This window comes from Hemiscyllium ocellatum, unplaced genomic scaffold (genome assembly GCF_020745735.1).
Source record: "Hemiscyllium ocellatum isolate sHemOce1 unplaced genomic scaffold, sHemOce1.pat.X.cur. R6, whole genome shotgun sequence".
In the NCBI taxonomy this organism is placed as follows: domain Eukaryota; kingdom Metazoa; phylum Chordata; class Chondrichthyes; order Orectolobiformes; family Hemiscylliidae; genus Hemiscyllium; species Hemiscyllium ocellatum.
The window spans coordinates 1,549,068-1,571,614 of NW_026867633.1; the positions used below are offsets into that span (position 1 = coordinate 1,549,068).

Genomic DNA, 22,547 nt, shown 5'->3' on the forward strand with positions numbered 1-22,547 from the left:
CACCACATTGTCTGCATTTTCTTTTGATTTTATGCTGGCTCTGAGTTCGTTATTACTCACAGCTGCCTTGTCTTCCGCTGAATATCTTTCTTCTTACTTGGGATGAATTTCTGATGTGCTGCTGACTTATCTTCAGATACTCCTGTCATTGCTGCTTCACCATATTCCCGTGCTCAGCTCCCCTTCCAACTAACACTGGCCAACTCCTCCCTCATGTCTTTTTCGTTACATTACTCAATAATAAGACATCGCATCCCCAAGTGTGCAACAGGTGTAAACGGAAGGAGGGAGGTTTGAGACATGGGACACGAAGAACGATTGGAGGAGTTATGAACTAGATCCAGAGAGAGAGAGAGAGAGAGAGAGTGAATATAGATGTGGAGATGTAAAAATAGAGAAGTCTACATGATTGATAGAAGTTGATGTACTTCTGTATTTGGTTTGACAATTCCTGTGTGCTGTGGTCCTTCGTACAGTATATGTGCAACAGATTAATATGTTGAAATGCTGGGTCTGATGTCAGAACTTTTATCTCTATCAATATGACAGATATCGACTGTTGACAGAACCCAGCAGAACAATGTATATGTTTCCCGGTAGAAAATTGATTAACTGAAATAAATTGGAACACTAGTAGCATGAAAGTATAACATGCATCCCGATAAGAATTAGAGATTAGATCTGAGAATGCAAGAAATGGGCAGGAGACAGAGGGTACGTTGAGAGAAGGGGAACATAACATCTCAGCTGAAGATTAAAAAAGCATGTTAATATTTTAGAAATTTGTACCTCACATGCATCATTTTTGTTAACTAAGTCTCTCCTGTTCATTCTGAATATGGTCCACACATATGAACAGTCTTATCAATCGACACACACACACAGAGATACACACACACATAGGTACACACACAGACACACACACTCACACACACAGATACACATATGGACACACACACAAACAAACACGCACTCTCACAAACACAGACACACACACGCACACAGTCACACACACAGACACACACACGCAGATACACGTACAAACACACACACAGACACACACTCACAGATACAAAAACACACAGACACGCACGCACACGCACAAACAAACACACAGACTCACACGCACACACAGACACAGACACACACAGACACAGACACTCACAGACACACGCACTATCACACACACAGAGACACACAGACACAAAAACACATAGACATGCACGCACATACACACAAACACATACACAGACACACACACTCACACATAGACACACGCACTCACAATCACAGAGACACACACACAGACACACACACACTCAGACACTCACACACACAGACACAGACACACACAGACACACACTCACACATGCACAGACACACACACACGCATACACACAGACGCACACACTCACACACATACACACTCTCACACACAGACAAACACTCACACACACAGACACACACGCACACAGACACACATGCAGACACACGTACAACCAAACACACATAGATATGCACACACAGATACAAACACACACAATCAAGCACACACGCAGACACAGTCACATGCACACACACTCACACTCATACACACTCACACACACAGACAATCACTCACACACACAGACACACAGCCACAAGCATACTCACAGACACACGCACAACCACACACAGAGAGATGCACACAGACACACGCACACACAGACACGCACGCACAGACACACTCACACACAGGCACGCACATACACACATACACACTGACACACACAGACAAACACAGATACAGAAACTCACACACATAGACACACACGCACACAGACACACACACAGATACACACACTCGCATACACACGCATAATCACACACATAGACACGCACACACAGACACAAAACACACAATCACGCGCACACACAGACACACACAGACACAAAAACACACACGCACACGCACGCACACATACACAAACACACACACACACTCACACACAGAAACACACACTCACAGAGACACACACACTCTCACACGCGCAAACACACACAGAGACACACACTCTCACACACAGACACACACACACTCACAGAGACATACAAACTCGCACACACACAAACACATACACGGAGACACACACACTCACACACAATCACACACAGACGCACACACACTCACAGCGACACACACACAAACACACACATCACACACACACACCCGCCCACACTCTCAGACACAGACACACACACAGGCACTCACACACAGACAGACACACACTCACACACGCAGAAATAGACACACTCACACATACAAACACTCACACTCACACACACAAACACTCATACACACACACACACTCGCAAACACAGTCACAGACACACAGTCACACACACACTCACAAACAGACACACACACACTCACACGTAAACACACACACTCACACACGACACACAGACAGACACAAAAACACTCACACACACACACACACACAGACACGGACACACACACACATAGACATACACACAGACACATACACTCACACACAGACACAGACACACACAGACGCACACACACACACTAAAACACACACACTCTCACACACACTCACACACAGAGGCACACACAGCCACACACATTCGCACACACACACAGACACACACACTCAGACACACTTAAACAGACACAGACGCACACACACAGACACACTCACACTCACACACAGACGCATACACAGACACGCATTCGCACACACAGACACGCATTCACACACACATACACACAGACACACAATCATTTTTCGGCCATTCTATTTCAAATTATCTTGTTTTGTTTGCACTGTCATTTGTCCTTCCTTATTCTGAATATGTTCTGTTTCATTCTCTTCATTTTATTTTATTCTGTCTGTCAAGAAGACATTGGGGTCTGAGGGGTTGTCACTTTACTCCTCATCAGTCTCCACAGCCCCTGTTTTCTATTATTTCCTGTTTCTTAACCCATGAAAAATACGGACTGTATCTGACCCTTGAATCCCAACAAACAGGTCAATATTAAACAGAACATTTACTTTTGTGCTAAGGCGACAAAAAAAATCTAAAAAATGAAAAGACATACAGATTGTGCAATAAGATGTTTGCATCTTTACAAACAGATATAGAATTTCATTGCATAAATGATAAACAATTAACTGGTCAGAGCTGTGAGAGTAAAATCCAGGGAAATCCGTATTTCTTGTGTATGTTCAGGGCAGTTGGGCCCAGAGACAGTTTTTCTTTTGGAAGTTGTTGTGGTGGAGAAGACTTAAGTGTAGTAACAACATCTCAAATGGCTCTGTTTACTGATGATTATTCAGGCAGGTTACTATCCCATCCTTGCTATTGTTGGTGTTCCTGGTGAGTCTATCTCTTCTCATTTACTAATTCACTAACCCATTGTGAATGTCATCGTTTTCTCTGTGTATTTGGCAAATATATTGTCTTCGTTTTCAACTACAATCTCCATTTCTATACCATGAATTTCATACCCTTCGCTTACAAACATCTGAAGAGAAACAAAAGTGTTCATAACCACGATTATCCCATTTCGTCCTGAACTGAACTTTATCTCAATATTCCGTCTACCACAAAACCTGTCCACTCCCACCTTCACAATATCCCCAGTCTTCAATTCTGCCTCAACACTGTTTCTGAATAATCCATCATCCACTCCTTTCCAGTTACAATTCTCTTCTGGCAACTCTTCTCGTTAGGCATAATTTGATCGCAAACTTTTTCTTACCTCGACCTGGGCCAATGCCAGGTGCAAAGTGTGAGGTCAGTATGATTCTAAAATGAAGTGGTCACAGCTTTGTGTCACTTGTTTCAGAATAACCTGTAACCTCACACGAGGGAGAGGACTATGCTGTCAGTGATCAGGAAGTGACAGTTTCATTGAACTGTCTTCATTCTAGAACTTTCTGAGGAGGAATGGGTGTCACGTCCATCATCTCCCAATTGCAGTGCTCCAATGTATTCACACAGTGACGGAATCCATCTCTGCCTCCTGCTGAGGGTAATAACTTCGTGCTGTCTCCACAATTTAAGGAACTGAAAATCTTCCAGAAATATTTTGGGACAGACTGACTGGTGAACCTGTGCAGGATTAGAATTAATGAAGTGAACTTACTCAAAAAGACCAATTGAATTGAACGTTGGCAAGTTACTGCACCAAATGACCTCCACCCCAAAGTTTTGAGGGAAGTGGCAATACAGCTCGTGAAAGTGATCTCGAGTCATACAGGACAGAAACAGACTCTTCCTTCCAATCAGTCCATGCTGACTATTCGAATTCCAAACTAACTTCGTACTTCCTGCCTGCGCTTGGCCCATATATGTCCAAATCTTTCCTATTGATGTAATTATTCAAATGTATTTTAAACGTTGTAACGACAAGAAAGAAGAATTGATTACCCTTCACATTTCTTTAGACTCTGCAAATTCTCGTTCCTGCAGACTGGAATGTAGTTATTGTAATCCGAAATATTTAAAACCCGAATGGGAGGGAAAACAAAAAAAAGGTACCTTGATGTCAGGTCTGAGGAGAATATTAGAACCTGTTTGTGAGATATTGTATAACCCGACACTTGGGAAATCACGGCGTAACTTGGCAGAGTCAGCTCAGATTTAGAAACCGGAAATCATCGTTGAGAAACCTGTGGAGTTTGTGTTAGTTGAGGCATCTACAAAAAAGAACCAGTGGGAGTGGTGTATTTGAATTTGCAGAATACGTTTTTGTATTGTTGCTACCAACTGAACGAAGGAAGTTAGAGTACATTGAGAAGGTGCGGACGGGGTTAACTGGATATACCACATGGATTGAGAATTGGTTGGAGGAAGCAACACAGAGCTTCTTGTACTTTTATGGACCGAAGGGAGTTACTCGTGGAATATCACATGTTTCAGTACTTGAACAATAACAGTTTGCAAGGCATAGAAATGATTTGGATTAGAGAAATAAACAGCACATATCTCATTTTGTATTGATTAAATGGTAAGGGATTGAGAAGTGTTGTTGTCCAAAAGGACCTAAATGTCCTTCATCATGAGTCACCAAAAATAGCACATCCAAGGCGTAAGTATTGAGCATCTTATATGGTATGTTGCCCTTCATTGGCATGTGATTCAAGTGCATAGGGAAAGCCGTCTTCCTGTAATTGTAGGACCTTGATGAGAGAGTATTTGGAGCACTGCTAACATGTATGATGTCCCCAAAAAAACATAACCAGTCTAATCTAAGAAATTATGATGCCATGAGGAGAGGGTGAAGAAACTGAAGTTTTACTGTATAGTGCCGTGAGACAAGGAGAGATGACAGCGTTGAAACGTGAGGTTTAGCGACGATCATATATATTTCTAATAGAGACATTGCTAGGGCGAGAAATAATGTCTTGATTAGATTTATTCTCACATGTACCTAAATCCAGTGAAAAGCTTTATTTGCGAGCAGTACATGCAGATGATAGTAAGCAAGATCACACGGATTATAGGTTGAAAAATAAACTTGGGCAGAGTAAGGCGTCTATGTTACATTGCGTAGGACATTCAAACAACACAAGATCAGCATGATTTGGAGTTAGATAGCCCATTAATCAGTCTAACATGGTATTCCTAATACATTATATGCCTCAATGAACTCTCTCCACATTAATGTGCCGCCTGGATGAGGTCCCAAAGGAAATGTTTGGAGACTTAGGAACCAAGTTACAAAGTAGGACCTCAGAGGTAGTCATCTCAGGATTGCTAGTTAGAGAAGGAAACAATGAATGATCAGGAAGAATGTGTGCCTTGAGAGATGGTGTAGGAGGCAGGGGTTCGGATTTTTGGGACATTGGGACCGGTTCTGGGGGAGGTGGGACTATTAAAAATTGGATGGTCTACATCTGGATGGGACTGGAGCCAATGTCCTAGCGCTTGCTTTTGCTAACACTGTTGGGGGGGGGGGGGTTGTTAAAACTAATGTGGCAGGGTATTAGGAACCAAATGAGGAGGCTGGTGGCCAGGAAGGAGGGAATAGCTAACGCCGAAGGAACTAGATAATAAAATCTGCACGATTAAGGGAAAAATAGGCAGCAAGCAGAGGATGAACACAGTGGGGCTGGTAGTTTTAATGAGGAAGTATAGTAGGTAAGGCAGATGAACTTAGGGCTTGGAATAGTACCTGGGAATATAATGTTATTCTTATTACAAAGACTTCGTTGAGGGAATGGCGTGATTGGCAACTAAATATCGCAGGATATTAATGCTTCTGGCGGAGTAGAGAGGAAGGTAAAGGGGGTGGAAGGAAGCGTTACTGGTCAAAGAAGATATCACAGCTGTATTAAAGGAGGGCACCATGGAAGATTCGAGCAGTGAGGCAATAATGGGCAGAGCGCAGAAATGGAAAGGATGCGTTAACAATGCTGGGGCTGTACGACAGGCCTCCCAACAACCAGCATGAGATAGACGGACAAATATGTCGATAGATCATAGAAAGATATAAGAGCAACAGATAGTGGTGATGGGAGCTTTTAATTTTCCCAACATTGACTGGGATTCACTTAGTGTTAGAGGTCTAGATGGAGCATAAATTGTAAGGAGCGTCCAGGCGCGTTTTCTCGAGCAGTATAGAAATAGTTCAACTGGCAAAGCGGCCATATTAGACCTGGTGTGGGGAAATTACCCCGCCCAGGCGGTTGAAGTTTCAGTAGGGAAACAATTATCACAATTCCATTAGTTTCACAGTAGTCATGGACAAATATAAGAGTGGTCCTAAAGGAAGAGTGCTAGACTGGGGGAAGGCCAACTATAGCAAACTTCGGCAGGAACTGGGGAATGTAGATTCATTCCCTATGTAGGCGGCATTTAACAAGAGGTTAATTAGAGCTCAGAACAGATATGTTCCTGTGAAAATGATCGAAAGAAATGGCAAGGTTGGCAAAACGATGGATGAAAATGATATTGTGAGACTAGCTAAGAGGAAAAAGGATGCGTACATAATCTCTAGGCGGATGATGATAGATGACGCCTTGGAAGAATGTAGGTGAATCATGAATATAATTCCAATCTGAAATGAGGAATTAAGAGTGCTAAAAGGGGTCATGAGGTATCCTTAGCGAGCAGGATTAAGTAAAACCTCAAAGCCTTTTATTCGAATATAAGGAGTAAGTGGGTAACTAGTGAAAGGGTTGACCCACTCAAGGACAACTCAGGAAAGATATGCTTGAAGGCCGAGAAAATGGGTGAGATTCTTAATCAGTACTTTGTATCGATATTCACCAAGGAGTGGGACATGGCGGATGTTGATGTTAGGGATACATCTTTGATTACTCTAGGTCAAGTCAGCGTAAGGAGGTAGGAAGCGTTGTGTATTCTAAAGGCATTGAGAAGGATAAGTCCCCAGACCTGGATGGGATCTACTCCAGATTACTGAGAGAAGTGAGAGAGGAAATAGCGCCGCTTTAACAGCTATCTTTGCAGCGTCCTTGAACACAGGGGCGGTCCCAGGGGAATGGAGAATTGCTAATGGTTTTCCCCTCGTTCAAGGAATAATCTAGGTAATCACAGACCTGTGAGCTTGGCATCAGTGGTAGTGAAACTACTGGAGAAGATATTGTGGGATAGCATATATACCCATTTGAAATAAAATGGGCTTCTCAGTGACAGGCAGAATGGTTTTGTGCAGTCAATGTCATGGCATACAAACTTAACAGAACTCTTTGAAGAGGTGATAAAGTTGATTGATGAAAGAAGGCATATAGATGTCATATACGCGGACTTCAGTAAAGCGGTTGATAAATTTCCCCGTGGTAACCTGATGAAGATTGTGAAGTCGCATGGGGCCCAGGGTGTTCTAGCTAGATGAATAGAGAACTGGTTGGGCAACAGAAGAACAGAGATCAGTCGTGGAATAGTGTTTCTCAAAATGGAGATCAGTGACCAGTGGTGTTCCACAGGGATCCGTGCTGGGAGAACTCTTGTTGTGATATACATAAATGATTTGGAGGAAGGTGTAGGTTCCCTCATTAGGAAGTTTGCAGGTGGCACTAAGATTGGTGGAGTAGCAGGTAGTGAAGGGGACTGTCCAAGACTACAACAGAATATAGATAAGTTAGCGAGTTGGGCAGAGAAATGGCAAATTGAGTTCAATCTGGAGAAATGTAAGGTGATGCATTTTGGAAGATGCAATTCAAGACAGAACTTCACAATAAGTGGAAAAGTCCTGGGGAAAGTTGGTGTACAGAGAGATCTGGGTGTTAGGTCCATTTTCCCCTGAAAATGCAATGCAGATCAGTGGAGCAAATAAGAAAGCATACGGCATGCTTTTCGTCTTTGGACAGTGTATTGAGTACAAGAGTTGGCAGGTAATGTCACAGTTGTATCAGACTTTGGTCCAGCCACATTTGGAATACTGCATGCAGTCTGGTCCCCACCTTAGCAAAATGATGTGGATGCTTTCGAGAGGGTGCAGAGAAGGTTCACCAGGATGTTGGCTGGTATGGAGGGTTCCAGCCATGAAGAGAGATTGAATAAATTGGGATTATTGTCATTAGAAAGACGGTGGTTGAGGGGGGCATGATCCCTGCATGACGAGGGATATTGAGGCTCTGTTATGGAAAACAAAAAAGGCATACATTGTGTTTAAGATATCGGGCTCAAGTCAATCCTTAGGTGACTATACAAAGTGTAGAAGCACCTTTAAGGGGGGAATCAAAAACGCAAACGGAGGGTATGAGATGGATCTCTCAGAAAAAGGTTAAATATAATCCCAAAAGGGTCCCTAATTACATTAATAGTAAAAGTGTGGCGAGGGAGAGAATAGGTCCCCTCAGCATGGCAGTCCTTGTGTGGAATCACCAGGGGTTGGTAGGATTTTTTTCATGAATATTTCTCCTCAATATTTACTTAAAACACAATAAGGTGGATACATTCCCTAGGCATGAGCATGTCCGTCCTCGGATGTTATGGGAGACTATGGAAGAAATTGCAGAGGCCCTTGAAGAGATGTTTGCTTCATCTTTTGCTATTGAAGAGCTTCCAGAAGACTGGAGGGTGGTTAATGTTGTTCCATTGCTTAAGTAATGTAGCAAAGACAAACCAAGGAGCTCTTGGTCAGTGAACGTAATATCAGTGTTAGGCAAGGTTTTGGAGAGGATAATAAGAGACAGGATCAACCAACGTTTGGGTAGTCAACGTCTGATTATGGGTAGTCAAGTAGATTTCTGTGCGGGAAATCATGTCTGACAAATCTTTTAAAGTGTTTCAAAGAGGTAACCGTGAGAATAGATAAGGGTAGGACAGTTGAGCATCTGTATATGGACTTATATAAGGCTTTTGACAAAGTCCCATAGGGCAGGTTAGTCAGTGAGTTTAAGTTATGTGGGATCCTGAGAGATCTAGCTAATTGGATTCAAAATTGGCTCGATTGTAGGAAACAGAGGGTAGTGGAAGAAGATTGTTTCTCAGACTGAAGGCTTATTGTTAATTGTGTGCCACAGGGGTCAGTGCTGAGACCTTTGTCATTTATTATTTAAATAAATGACCCGGATGTGAATATACAAGGCATGATGAGGACCATAAGACATAGGAGCAGAAATTAAAATATACAGCCCATCGAGTCTGCTCCACTATTCAATCATGGATGATAAGGTTCTCAAACCCATTCTTCTGCCATAACCATTGATCCCCTTGACAATCAAGAACCTGTCCATCTCAGTCTTATATATACTCAGTAACCTGGCCTCTACTGCCTTTTGTGGCATTGAATTCTAATGTTTCGCCATTGTTTGGCTGAAGTAGATTCTCCTTATCTCCTTTCTAAAAGCTATTCCTTTTACTCTAAGGCTGTGCCCTCGGGCCCTAGTCTCTCCTACAAATGGGAACATCTTCACAACATCTATTCTCTCCCTACTATTCAGTATTCAGTATGTTTCCCCACATCCTTCTAAAATCCATTGAGTACAGATTCAGAGTCCTCAAAGGTCCCTCATACGTAAAGCTTTTCATTCCTGGAACAATTCTCGTGAAATGCCTCTGAACAACTTCCAAGGCCAATGCATCTGCTCTGTGATATGGGGCCTAAAACTGCACAACATACTCCAAGTACTCCCAAGAAGGTTACTACATTTATGGATGATTAAAAAAGGAAGTATTGTTGGTATCAATGAACGTTATCAGAAATTATACAGGGATTTTAATCTGATGGGCAAGTGAGCTGAGGATTGGCAATTGCAATTAAATACAGATAAGTGAGAGTTGTTACACTTTGGAAAGTAAAACAAAGATAGGACTTATACAGTAAATGGTTAGGTTCTGAGGAGTGTTGTGGAACAGAGGGACCTCGGACCACAAGTCCATATTTCATTGAAAGCGGCATCATGGGTAGATAAGGCAATAAAGAAGGTATTTAGTATGCTGGCCTTCATCGTTCAAGGCATTGAATGTAGGAGTTGGGACACTATGCTACAATTCTGTGAGTCGTTGGTGAGGCCACACTTGGAGTATTGTGTACAGTTTTGGTCACACTGTTAATCTGAAAATAGTGAGAAGAAATTTGACAAGGATGTTGTCAGGACTAATAGGCTAGAGGTATAGGGAAGGGGTTGGACTGTTTCGGATATCATCCCTTGGAATGTACGAGAATGAGGGGGTGTTTTTTATGGAAATGCGTAATATCATGAGGGCCATAGATAGGATAAATGCATATAGTCATTTTCCCAGTGATGAGGGATTGAAAACTACAGGGCACAGGTTGAAGATGAGAGGGGAAAGATTTAAGAAGGACCTGAGGGGCAACTTCATTATGCACAGAATGTTTTTGAAATGGAATGGGCTGCCAGAAAAATTGGTTGAGACAAGTACAATAGCAACATGTAAAAAAATGAATTGATGCATAGACGGGAAAATTTGAGAGCGATATGTTTCAAATGTGGGCAATTGGATTTAGTTGATTGGGCAGCATGGTCAGCATGGACTAGTTTGGGCCGAAGGGCCAGTTCCCATGCTCGATCACTCTACGATTCAATGACACACCATTTAAGTCAGTGACACAGTGACACTGGGGTTATACCAGCCAACACCACGTCACTGTCAAGGGGACACTCTGGGCTACATCAGCCGACACCATGTCACTGTCAGGGGGACACTCCGGGCTCCACCAGCCCACACCTTGTCAGTGTCAGGGTGACACTCCGGTCTACACAAACCCACAATATGTCACTGTCGGGGGACACTCATTTCTAAACTAGCCCACACTATGTCACTCTCAAGGAACCACTCTGGGCTATACCATCCACACCATGTCCCTGTCAAGGAAACACTCTGGGCTATACTATTCACACCATGTCACTGTCAGTAGGACACTCTGGGCTATACCATCCCACACCATATTTCTCTCAGAGGGACACTCGTGGATACCACATCATCTCGCCATGCAGTGCCTTCTATCATTTGATTGATGAAGGTGCAGATGTTACCTACCTGCTTGGTAATAATCTCTGTGAGGTCAGTAATCCCCATCATACGCTTGTCCTTTACTATGGAACAAACCAGACGCTCTTTGCCGTGTAGGTAGTTGAGGGCATTTTGGTTTTGCTGGATGATTGACGTAATGCTGAGAACATGTCCTTACCTCCTATCAAGTCCAAGCGGTGTCATTGCCCCAGCGGGTTGGACCACAAATAAGATAGTTTCAATTTTGATGGCTAATAATTCCTGCAGACCCCCCTCAAGAAAAGATACTGAGAAATGTGTTTGCCAGAAACTGGGCTTTACTGTTACCCAAAGCCTTAGCACCCCTCCAATGCACGCAGAATACAGATGAAGCTGAAAGTTTTGTAAGGAAACCCCAACCACATTCCTAGGAAGTTGGACAGGGAACCGTAGTTTTGAAACCTGCCACTACAGCTACAGCACAGGGATTACCTATTTCATTAAGAACAATGAAGTTAGTCGCTTTGTCTTGGCTGAAAAAAACCCGGATTTAGTTTAGGTAATGGAAGGGGCTTCCCAATATGAAGCAGGCCTGTTTTTGTGACTACCCTGAAAGTATGGGTAGGCCATAGCTCCAAACTACAGACGCACTGGGCTCTTAGGGTGAATGCTGTTCAATACAAACTGGTGGCTCTTTTAACAAGAGATGTGATTATTGTCCCAGACTAGTTACTTCCATCCCACGACTGAGAAGATGGAAATGCCATTAGGGGTCCATAGTAAGGTGTGAGCCATTACCAATATAACAAAGAGCTAGAATACCCACAATAACAGAGAAACACTCCTCCAGGAGGCACACACACACATAGGATGTGAGGTGCCACAGGGAAGCAGGAGCCATTGGTCCATTGGCCCAAGGCACATGGAATAAACTGAGTCGCATTCACAGAAGTTTCCCCCCCTCCCCCCGACTCCCGTACAGCTGTAACAAATTGGATAGGCTTCCTGGACTAATTAGAGAAATTCCACAGGCAGCTAGCAGATGGGAAAAAGTAAAAATAAAGACAAATAGGTGCTGACTGTCTTCATGAAGAAGCAGAGAGAGAAAAAAGCATGTTATAGGTCGACAACAGTGAAACATTTAACGTATGATGGTGCCAAGGCCTGAATATGAGCTGGTTTTGGCATCAGGGCATGATCAAACTGTGCAATGTCATTGATAGCTCTTAAATCTGGAACCAGTCGATACTGTTGTGGCGTGCCAGATTTTTGGACATCTCCCTGGAATCCCCGATTCCTTTTTTGCATTTCACAATGTATTCTTATCAGGATATTTTCGGGATGGACTTGGACGATAGAGAGCTAGGGGGTTGAGTCAACCACATTTGAATGTGAGGAAAACCAAACGGAGAAAATACTCAGGTCTGGCCGGCCAATTATTTGACACTCAATAGTGGGGGACTGAAAGCTCCGTTGTCCGCAATCCGTACATACCAAATCCGAGTCATGACATCAAATGAAGATCCGGACCCCTGACAACGTCTTTCAGTTCTGCGATCGGTCAAAACACGCTCGTAATTGGTCTATCTGTTAAGAATTCACTCTTTATTTTTCATACTGCCGGGTCCAGAGCGTGCAGGAACACCGAGGTTAAACACTTTCGTGTTCCTTGGAGGAACTGTGCACAAAGCATAAGCCAAGGACATGATCAAATATTACATTCGGTCAATTACCAATCACAATTACATGATAATTATTTATGTGAATGTTCCTTGGTCCAAAGATATTTCCTGAAACCAACTTTATATTCCAAACTCAGGTCACCCAGAACTCACTAACCGAGCCATTGCACCAGCACCTACAGGCCGGCAAAAACTGTCCTATCCAGCATTGCACTGACAGGCTGGTGAAAACTGTCTTATATAGCACCGCATCTACAGGCCGCTTAAATGTGTCTTATCTAGCACTGAACCAACAGGCCGGCTAAAACTGTCTTATCGAGCAATGAACCAACAGGCCGGCTAAAACTGTCTTATCAAGCACTGTACCAACAGGCCGGCTAAAACTGTCTTAGCTAGCACTGCATCTACAGGCTGGCTAAAACTGTCTTATCTAGCAAAGCACATACAGGCCAGCTAAAACTGTCTTCTCTAGCACTGCACCTAATTGTTGGCAAAATCTGTCTTATCCAGCACTGCACCTACAGGCCGGCTAAAACTGTCTTATCTAGCACTGCACTTACAGGCTGATAAAACTGTCTTATCTAGGAATGCACGTACAGGCCGGCTAAAACTGTCTTCTCTAGCACTGCACCTAATGGCTGGCTAAATCTGTCTTATCCAGCACTGCACCTACAGACCGGCTAAAACTATCTTCTCTCACACTGCACCGACAGGCCGGCTAAAACTGTCCTATCTATCACTGCACCTACAGGCCGGCTAAAACTGTCCTATCTAGCACTGCACCTACAGGCCGGCTAAAACTGTCCTATCTAGCACTCACCAACAGGCCGGCTAAAACTGTCCGATCTAGCACTGCACCTACAGGCCGGCTAAAACTGTCTTATCTAGCAAAGTACATACAGGCCAGCTAAAACTGTCTTCTCTAGCACTGCACCTAATGGTTGGCAAAATCTGTCTTATCCAGCACTGCACCAAAAGTCCGGCTAAAACTGTCTTATCTAGCACTGCACTTACAGGCTGATAAAACTGTCTTATCTAGGAATGCACGTACAGGCTGGCTAAAACTGTCTTATCCAGCAATGCACCTACAGGCCGGCTAAATCTGTCTTATCCAGCACTGCACCTACAGACCGGCTAAAACTATCTTCTCTCGCACTGCACCGACAGGCTGGCTAAAACTGTGCTATCTAGCACTGCACCTACAGGCCGGCTAAAACTGTCCTATCTAGCACTGCACCTACAGGCCGGCTAAAACTGTCTTATCCAGCAATGCACATACAGGCCGGCTAAAACTGTCTTCTCTAACACTGCACCTAATGGCTGGCTAAATCTGTCTTATCCAGCACTGCACCTACAGGCCGGCTAAAACTGTCTTATCTAGCACTGCACCTACAGGCCGGCTAAAAGTGTCTTATATGGCACTGCACCAACAGGTGGGCCACCAATGTCTTATCTAACACTGCACCTACAGACCGGCTAAAACAGTCTTATCTAGCATTGCAGCTCCAGGCTGGCTAAAACTGTCTTATCCAGCACTTCACCAACAGGCCGGCTAACACTGTCCTAACCAGCACTTCACCTACAGGCTGGCTAAAACTATCTTGTCTCGCACTGCACCTACAGGCCGGGTAAAACTATCTTATCCAGCACTGCACCAGTAGGCCAGCTAAAACTGTCTTATCTAGCACTGCACCTACAGGCGGGCTAACACTGTCTTATGTAACACTGCACCTACAGGCCGGCTAAAGCTATGTTATCTAGCACTGCACCTACAGGGCGGCTGAAACTGTCTTCTCTAGCACTGCACCTACAGGCCGGCTAAAACTGTCTTATCTAGCACTGCACCTACAGGCTGGCTAAAACTGTCTTATCTAGCAATGCTCGTACAGGCCAGCTAAAACTGTCTTCTCTAGCACTGCACCTAATGGCTAGCTAAATCTGTCTTATCCAGCACTGCACCTACAGGCCGGCTAAAACTGTCTTATCTAGCACTGCACCTACAGGCTGATAAAACTGTCTTATCTAGGAATGCACATACAGGCCGGCTAAAACTGTCTTATCTTGCACTGCAACTAATGGCTGGCTAAAACTGTCTTATCCAGCACTGCACCTACAGGCGGGCTAACACTGTCTTATCTAGCACTGCACCTACAGGCCGGCTAAAGGTGTCTTACCTAGCAATCCACCTACAGGCTGATAAAACTGCCTTATCAAGGAATGCACATACAGGCCAGCTAAAACTGTCTTATCTAGCACTGTACCTAATGGCTGGCTAAAACTGTCTTAACTAGCACTGCACCTACAGGCGGGCTAACACTGTCTTATCTAGCACTGCACCTACAGGCCGTCTGAAGCAGTCTTACCGGGCACTGCACCTACAGGCCGGCTAAAACTGTCTTATCTAACACTGCACCAACAAGTCGGCTTAAACTGTCTTATATAGCACTGCACCTAGAGGCCGGCTAACACTGCCCTAACTAGCACTGCACCTACAGGCGGGCTAAAACTGTCTTGTCTAGCACTGCACCTACAGGCCGGCTAAAACTGTCTTATCTAGCACTGCACCTACAGGCTGGCTAAAACTGTCTTATCTAGCACTGAACCTACAGGCCGGCTAACACTGCCCTAACTAGCACTGCACCTACAGGCCGGCTAAAACTGTCTTATCTAGCACTGCACCTACAGGCTGGCTAAAACTGTCTTATCTAGCAATGCTCGTACAGGCCGGCTAAAACTGTCTTCTCTAACACTGCACCAAACGTCCGGTTAAAACTGTCTTATCTAGCACTGCACTTACAGGCTGATAAAACTGTCTTATCTAGGAATGCACATACAGGCCGGCTAAAACTGTCTTATCTAGCACTGCAACTAATGGCTGGCTAAAACTGTCTTAACTAGCACTGCACCTACAGGCCGGCTAAAAGTGTCTTACCTAGCAATCCACCTACAGGCTGATAAAACTGCCTTATCTAGGAATGCACATACAGGCCGGCTAAAACTGTCTTATCTAGCACTGTACCTAATGGCTGGCTAAAACTGTCTTAACTAGCACTGCACCTACAGGCGGGCTAACACTGTCTTATCTAGCACTGCACCTACAAGCCGTCTGAAACAGTCTTACCGGGCACTGCACCTACAGGCCGGCTAAAATTGTCTTATCTAACACTGCACCTACACGCCGGCTAAAACTGTCTTATCTAGCACTGCACCTAGAGGCCGGCTAAAACTGTCTTATCTAGCACTGAACCTACAGGCCGGCTAACACTGCCCTAACTAGCACTGCACCTACAGGCCGGCTAAACTGTCTTATCTCGCTCTGCACCTACAGGCTGTCTAAAAGGGTCTTATCTAGCACTGCGCCTAAAGGCCGGCTAAATCTGTCTTATCTAGCACTGCACCCACAGCCCAGCTGAAACTGTCTTATCTAGCACTGCACCTACAGGCTGGCTAAAACTGTCATATCTCGCAATGCACCTACAGGCCGGCTAAAACTGTCTTATGTAGCACTGCACCTACAGGCCGGCTAAGACTGTGTTATCTAGCACTGCACCTACAGGCCAGCTAAAACTGTCCTATCTCGCACTGCACCTACAGGCTGGCTAAAACTGTCTTGTCTCGCACTGCACCTAAAGGCCGGCTAAAACTGTCTTATCTAGAACTGCATCTACAGGTTGTCTAAAACTGTCCTATCTAGCACTACACTTAAATGCCGGCTAAAACGGTCTTATCTAGCACTGCTCTTACACGCTGGCTAACTCTGTCTTATCTAGCACTGCACCTACAGCCCAGCTGAAATTGTCTTATCTAGCACTGCACTTCCAGACTGGCTAAAACAGTCTTATGTAGCACTGCACCTACAGGCCGGCTAAGACTGTGTTATCTAGCACTGCAACTGCAGGCCAGCTAAAACTGTCTTATCTAGCACTGCACCTAGAGGCCGGCTAAAACTGTCTTACCGAGCACTGCACCTGAAGGCCGGCTAACACTGCCCTAACTAGCACTGCACCTACAGGCCGGCTAAACTGTCTTATCTCGCTCTGCACCTACAGGCTGTCTAAAAGGGTCTTATCTAGCACTGCGCCTAAAGGCCGGCTAAATCTGTCTTATCTAGCACGGCACCCACAGCCCAGCTGAAACTGTCTTATCTAGCACTGCACCTACAGGCTGGCTAAAACTGTCATATCTCGCAATGCACCTACAGGCCGGCTAAAACTGTCTTATGTAGCACTGCACCTACAGGCCGGCTAAGACTGTGTTATCTAGCACTGCACCTACAGGCCAGCTAAAACTGTCCTATCTCGCACTGCACCTACAGGCTGGCTAAAACTGTCTTGTCTCGCACTGCACCTAAAGGCCGGCTAAAACTGTCTTATCTAGAACTGCATCTACAGGTTGTCTAAAACTGTCCTATCTAGCACTACACTTAAATGCCGGCTAAAACGGTCTTATCTAGCACTGCTCTTACACGCTGGCTAACTCTGTCTTATCTAGCACTGCACCTACAGCCCAGCTGAAATTGTCTTATCTAGCACTGCACTTCCAGACTGGCTAAAACAGTCTTATGTAGCACTGCACCTACAGGCCGGCTAAGACTGTGTTATCTAGCACTGCAACTGCAGGCCAGCTAAAACTGTCCTATCTAGCACTGCACCTGCAGGCTGGCTAAAACTGTCTAATCTCGCACTGCACCTACAGGTTGTCTAAAACTGTCCTATCTAGCACTACACCTAAATGCCGGCTAAAATTATCTTATCTAGCACTGCTCCTACAGGCTGGCTAAAACTGTCTTATCTAGCTGAGTTATTCTCTGCTTTAAAGCGCACCTTTTCTGCTAAACACTATTGAAGCAGACTGTTGTTGGTCACTTATTGAGAATTTGTAGTTGGTAACTTAAAAGCCATTTTCTGCAGCTTTAGCAGATTTGTCAGTCTGCAGCCTAGAAACCATTTTGTCATATTATTTGCGCCGAGAAGCCATCTTGTTGCCACATAGGTAATGAAGAGCCTCTGTTAAATGGTTGCCCCTGACTACAACTGGTCACCTCAGCCTGTACGCAGTTATCAGATCCAAACCTGTCCCACTGTAACAGGCTTGAGAGCTGAATGACCTACTCCTATCCCTGTGTAACAGACTGCACAGGCTGAATGGCCTCCTCCTATCCCTATGAACAGATTAGAGAGCCTGAATGGCCTCGTCCTATCCATTAATAACACATTCGAGAGGCTGAATGGCCTCCTCCTGTCCCTCTGTAACAGTCCCGAGACATTAAATGACACAGCAATTGATGGAGTATGAGAGGCCGGTAAACTGTATCGGATGAAGGTCCTACTGCACCTGGTATTCCCAGGCGGTCTCCCATCCAAGTACTAACCAGGCCTGAGTCTGCTTAGCTTCCGAGATCAGATGAGATCGGGCGTTTTCAGACTAGTTGAAGGTCCTTCCATTCTCAGTTACAGAGACATAAAGATCACAATTTACTCCAGGTGCTCTCTCAGTAACACCTCATACAGCTGCAGTCAGACTTCTCTCTGTTTTGAATAGTTCCCTTTGCATCTTTCTACCTCTTCAAGTGGGAATAGGCTAATGTGGGCTGAATGGCCTCCTTCTATCCCTCTGTAACAGGCGCATTAAGAGAGAACTGCTTCTCCCGTTCCTGAGTCGCCAAACCAATGCTTTGTCAAAGTTATGACCGTGTTTGATAACTGGGCACTTTTACCCAGGACTAGCCTCACACAATGTCATTTGGCAATAAGTATCATATCTTGGATTAAAGTTTCGAGAAATTTCCCATCCAGTCATTTTTTGTAGCTGCTATGATGTTTTATTCCTGTCTCCTTTTATAAACAGTGGGACTTATACAACCCTGCAGTGTTCCGGCAATACTCCCACATACAAGGAACATTCCTTAACTAGATTGAAAGGTTTATTGTCCTTCCGTCAATAACTCTCATCCATTCCATCCAGACGCAGTAAATACTGGCTTTTATTTTGATATAAAAAGGGATGTAACGAAGATGTTCTCTGAGCCAGTTTGTTCGGTGACTGTGATTAATGCCGATCTCCATGGATTCTAATTAGCCCAGAGGAGACTTCCCATATTTTAATGATAAATGGGCTCTGTTCAACGTGTTATCCCACAGTATCAGCACGACCATCACCGACAGCACGAACAGGGATCAGCAGCTCCAGAGAGAAGGGGAGGAGAGATCATAACCTGGGAACATTAGACTGGAATGTTATAACAATGGACAGGAGTTTATCCTCTGATTTTTCCATTCTTTCTACATATCACGATTGGTTGTCATTATCGTGGCGGATCTATTATGCTCTTTGCATTATTCAATACTTTTATTGTCCTCTCCTGTCTATCGTTGGTGTCCCTGGTAAGTCTCACTCTCCAGCTATTTTTTCTATAAACTAGTTATGACGGCATTAATGTTCTTTCATAAAGTCTACATGTCTTGCCACCATTATTGTTCCTGTTGAGACTCTGAATCCAGATATTCATGAACTACCTGCATCACTGAACATGCTCAATTACTGTCTCCCTCGTTGCCTCTGACAGTGTTACTCATGGGTCTCTATGTTAACCTGCTCAGCGGTGAACCATTACCTCACTAACCTTGCTATTTCAATATTGCGAGCATGGGTGTCACTGCTTTTTGTTACGGTGACAAACTCTGTTTCCTTCATCTGATTCCATTCCATCCTTATCCAAGAGCTTTTTAAAATACATTGCAGGACTTAGTCATCGCTGGCTGACCAGCATTGATAACTCATCCCACTTTGCCTTTGAGGAGGTGTTGGTGCGCTGTCTTCTTCAATCGCTGCAGTCCACTCACTGTTGGTTGACCAATGGCAGTATTTCAGTAGGGAGGGAATTTCAGGATATTGATCCAACGACTATGAGAGAATGGCGGTAGTGCCAGAAGACTGGAGGAGAGCAGATCTTGTCCCCTTGTTCAAGAAGGGGTGTAGATACAACCCTGGAAATTATAGACCAGTGAGCCTTACATCAGTTGTGAGTAAAGTATTGGGCAAGGTTACAAGAGAAAGTCCTTATAAAAATCTCGAGCAGAATAAGTTGATTCAGTAGAGTCAACTCGGTTTTGTGAACTGTAGGTTGTGCCTCACAAACCTTATTAAGTTCTTTGAGAAGGTGAGCAAACAGCTGATTGAGGGTAAAGTGGCTGATGTGGTATGTATGGATTTCAGTATGGTGTTTGATAAGATTCCCCAAGGTGGGCTATTGTACAAAATGCAGAGGCATGGTATTGAGAGCGATTTCGCGGTTTGGATCAGACTTTGGCTAGTTAAAAGAAGACAGAGGGTGGAGATTGATGGGAAATTACTATCCTGGGGTTCAGTTACTCGTGGTGAACCGCAAGGATCTGATTTGTGGCCACGGTTGTTTGTCATTTTTATATATGACCCAGATGAAGGCGTAGGAGGATGTCTTAGTGATTTCAGATGCACTAAGGTTGTTGGAGTTATTGATAGTGCCAAAAGATGTTGCAGGTTACACAGGGACATAGATAAGATTCACACCTCGGCTGAGAGGTTGCAAATGGAGTTTAATGCGTAAAAGTGTGAGGTGATGCACTTCAGAAGGAGCAACAGGAATAAAGACTACGGAGCAAATGGGATGATTCATGGTCATGAGGATGAGCAGAGAGATCTCGGTGTCTATATGCAGAGATCACTGAAAGCTGCCACCCAGGTTGATAGAGTTGTTAAGAAGACTATGGTGGGGAAGGTGGGGGTTAGGGGTATATTCAAGATGGTGGTAATTACATAGGTCTGCCCCACTGAACTCTGCACCAGAACCCAGAAAAAGTGGGGCACTCACTCTCTCTTTATTACATATTGTTGTTGAAATCATTAGTTTCTGATGACCAGAATTGCTGCGTGTGAGTTTAAAATTGTTAGAAAAATGACTAAAGGGAAGGGACTGCAAGGATTGCAACTTCTGCGCCTGGATCATCGACATCAGCGAGCGCTCCCGGGGACAAAGCTGTGGAGCAGTGCCTTGCCTTGGTGTTTGTGTAAACTTGAGAGAAGCTCGATTCAGCGATGGAGGAGTCCCGGGCCAGGCTTGAACCAATCTCAGTCATGCTGCAGAGGCATGGCCAGGAGATCCAGCGTCACAGGCAGCACATCATGGTGGGGGAGCATTGGACTGCAGCCTCTGAAACCACGCTGGAATCCTTGGCGTGTCACGTCCAGACCCTGGAACAGCAGGTACAGGCTTTGTAAGAGCAGGTCAATCAAGGCCTCGAAAATCAAGGCTGTCGGAAGAACATCAGCCTGGTCGGGCTGCAGGAACAGGAAGAGGGATACAAACTGCTCAGCTTCTTAGAGAAATGGCTCTGCAGTTTTTCAAGCTGGAAGTTGGGTCGAGTTGTGTTCAGGTGAGTGGGCCAGCGACCCACCCGGCCCTAGTGTGACACCACCAGTTACACAGATAAGCAAACGGTGCTGGAAGGAGCCATAAGCTCTGGGATACAAAGGATTGCGATTATGCTTTTCCAATACTTTTCTGCGATCGTGATTCGCAGAAGGAAGGCCTTTGATGAGTTAAAAAGGCAGCTGAGGGACTTGAATATGCAGTACTCTGCAAGATACTACATTTCAGCCATGGAGCATGCGTGTTTAATTTTTACTCACCATAAAAAGCAAAGAACTTCCTGGAAACCTTACAATAGACGGCTTGCTCGAATAATATGGACAATAGTGTTATTTGTGGGTGTACTACTATTCTTATTTTTCGATCTCATCTCTCTTCTCTCTCTCCTCCCGTTATCCTTTTCTTTTATTTTTATCATTTCGTTTCACTTCTCTCCCTTGATATGGGATGGGGGAGTGGTTGAGGGAAGCAGGGGGTATTATTTTTAACCAGGTGTACCGAGGGTTAAAGCATGGATAGGACAGGTTGAGCGCCCGCTTTTAATTTTCTTGTTATAAGATGTTGCCTGAGTTTAGCGACACAGCTTCATCTGGAAGGAGCAATGCAGCTGTTAGTGGATAGTATGAGCGCTGCCTGTGAGCAAGGGGGCAAAATTTCATTTCAATTGTGTTAGATGTCGATCTGTTGTAGACATAGATGTTAGAAGTTTTGAGCTGGTAGGTTTGGTCGTTGCATTTTTACATTTATGCAAACTGTTTGCTGTTTTCTACCAGCTGTCCTGGCTCGTTCCCCAGTACCATGTCAAATTAGCCCCTTCCCTCGTTGGACTATTGACATACTGCAGTAGAAAATTCCCCTGGACACTTCTTCCAAATTCCACCCCATCAAGACATTAACTATATCCCAGTCAATGTTGTGAAAATTAAAATCTCCCATCACCACTACCCTATTGACTCTACATCTTTCCATAATCTGTTTACCTATTTGTTCTTATATATCACGCTCACTGTTAGGACATCTGTAAT

At 44.4% G+C, this 22,547-nt stretch overlaps 1 pseudogene; it reads right to left on the reverse strand.

Moving 5' to 3' along the window:
• Positions 1-18,437: 18,437 nt before the first annotated feature.
• On the reverse strand, positions 18,438-18,551 carry LOC132809162 (5S ribosomal RNA; annotated as a pseudogene).
• Positions 18,552-22,547: the final 3,996 nt, after the last annotated feature.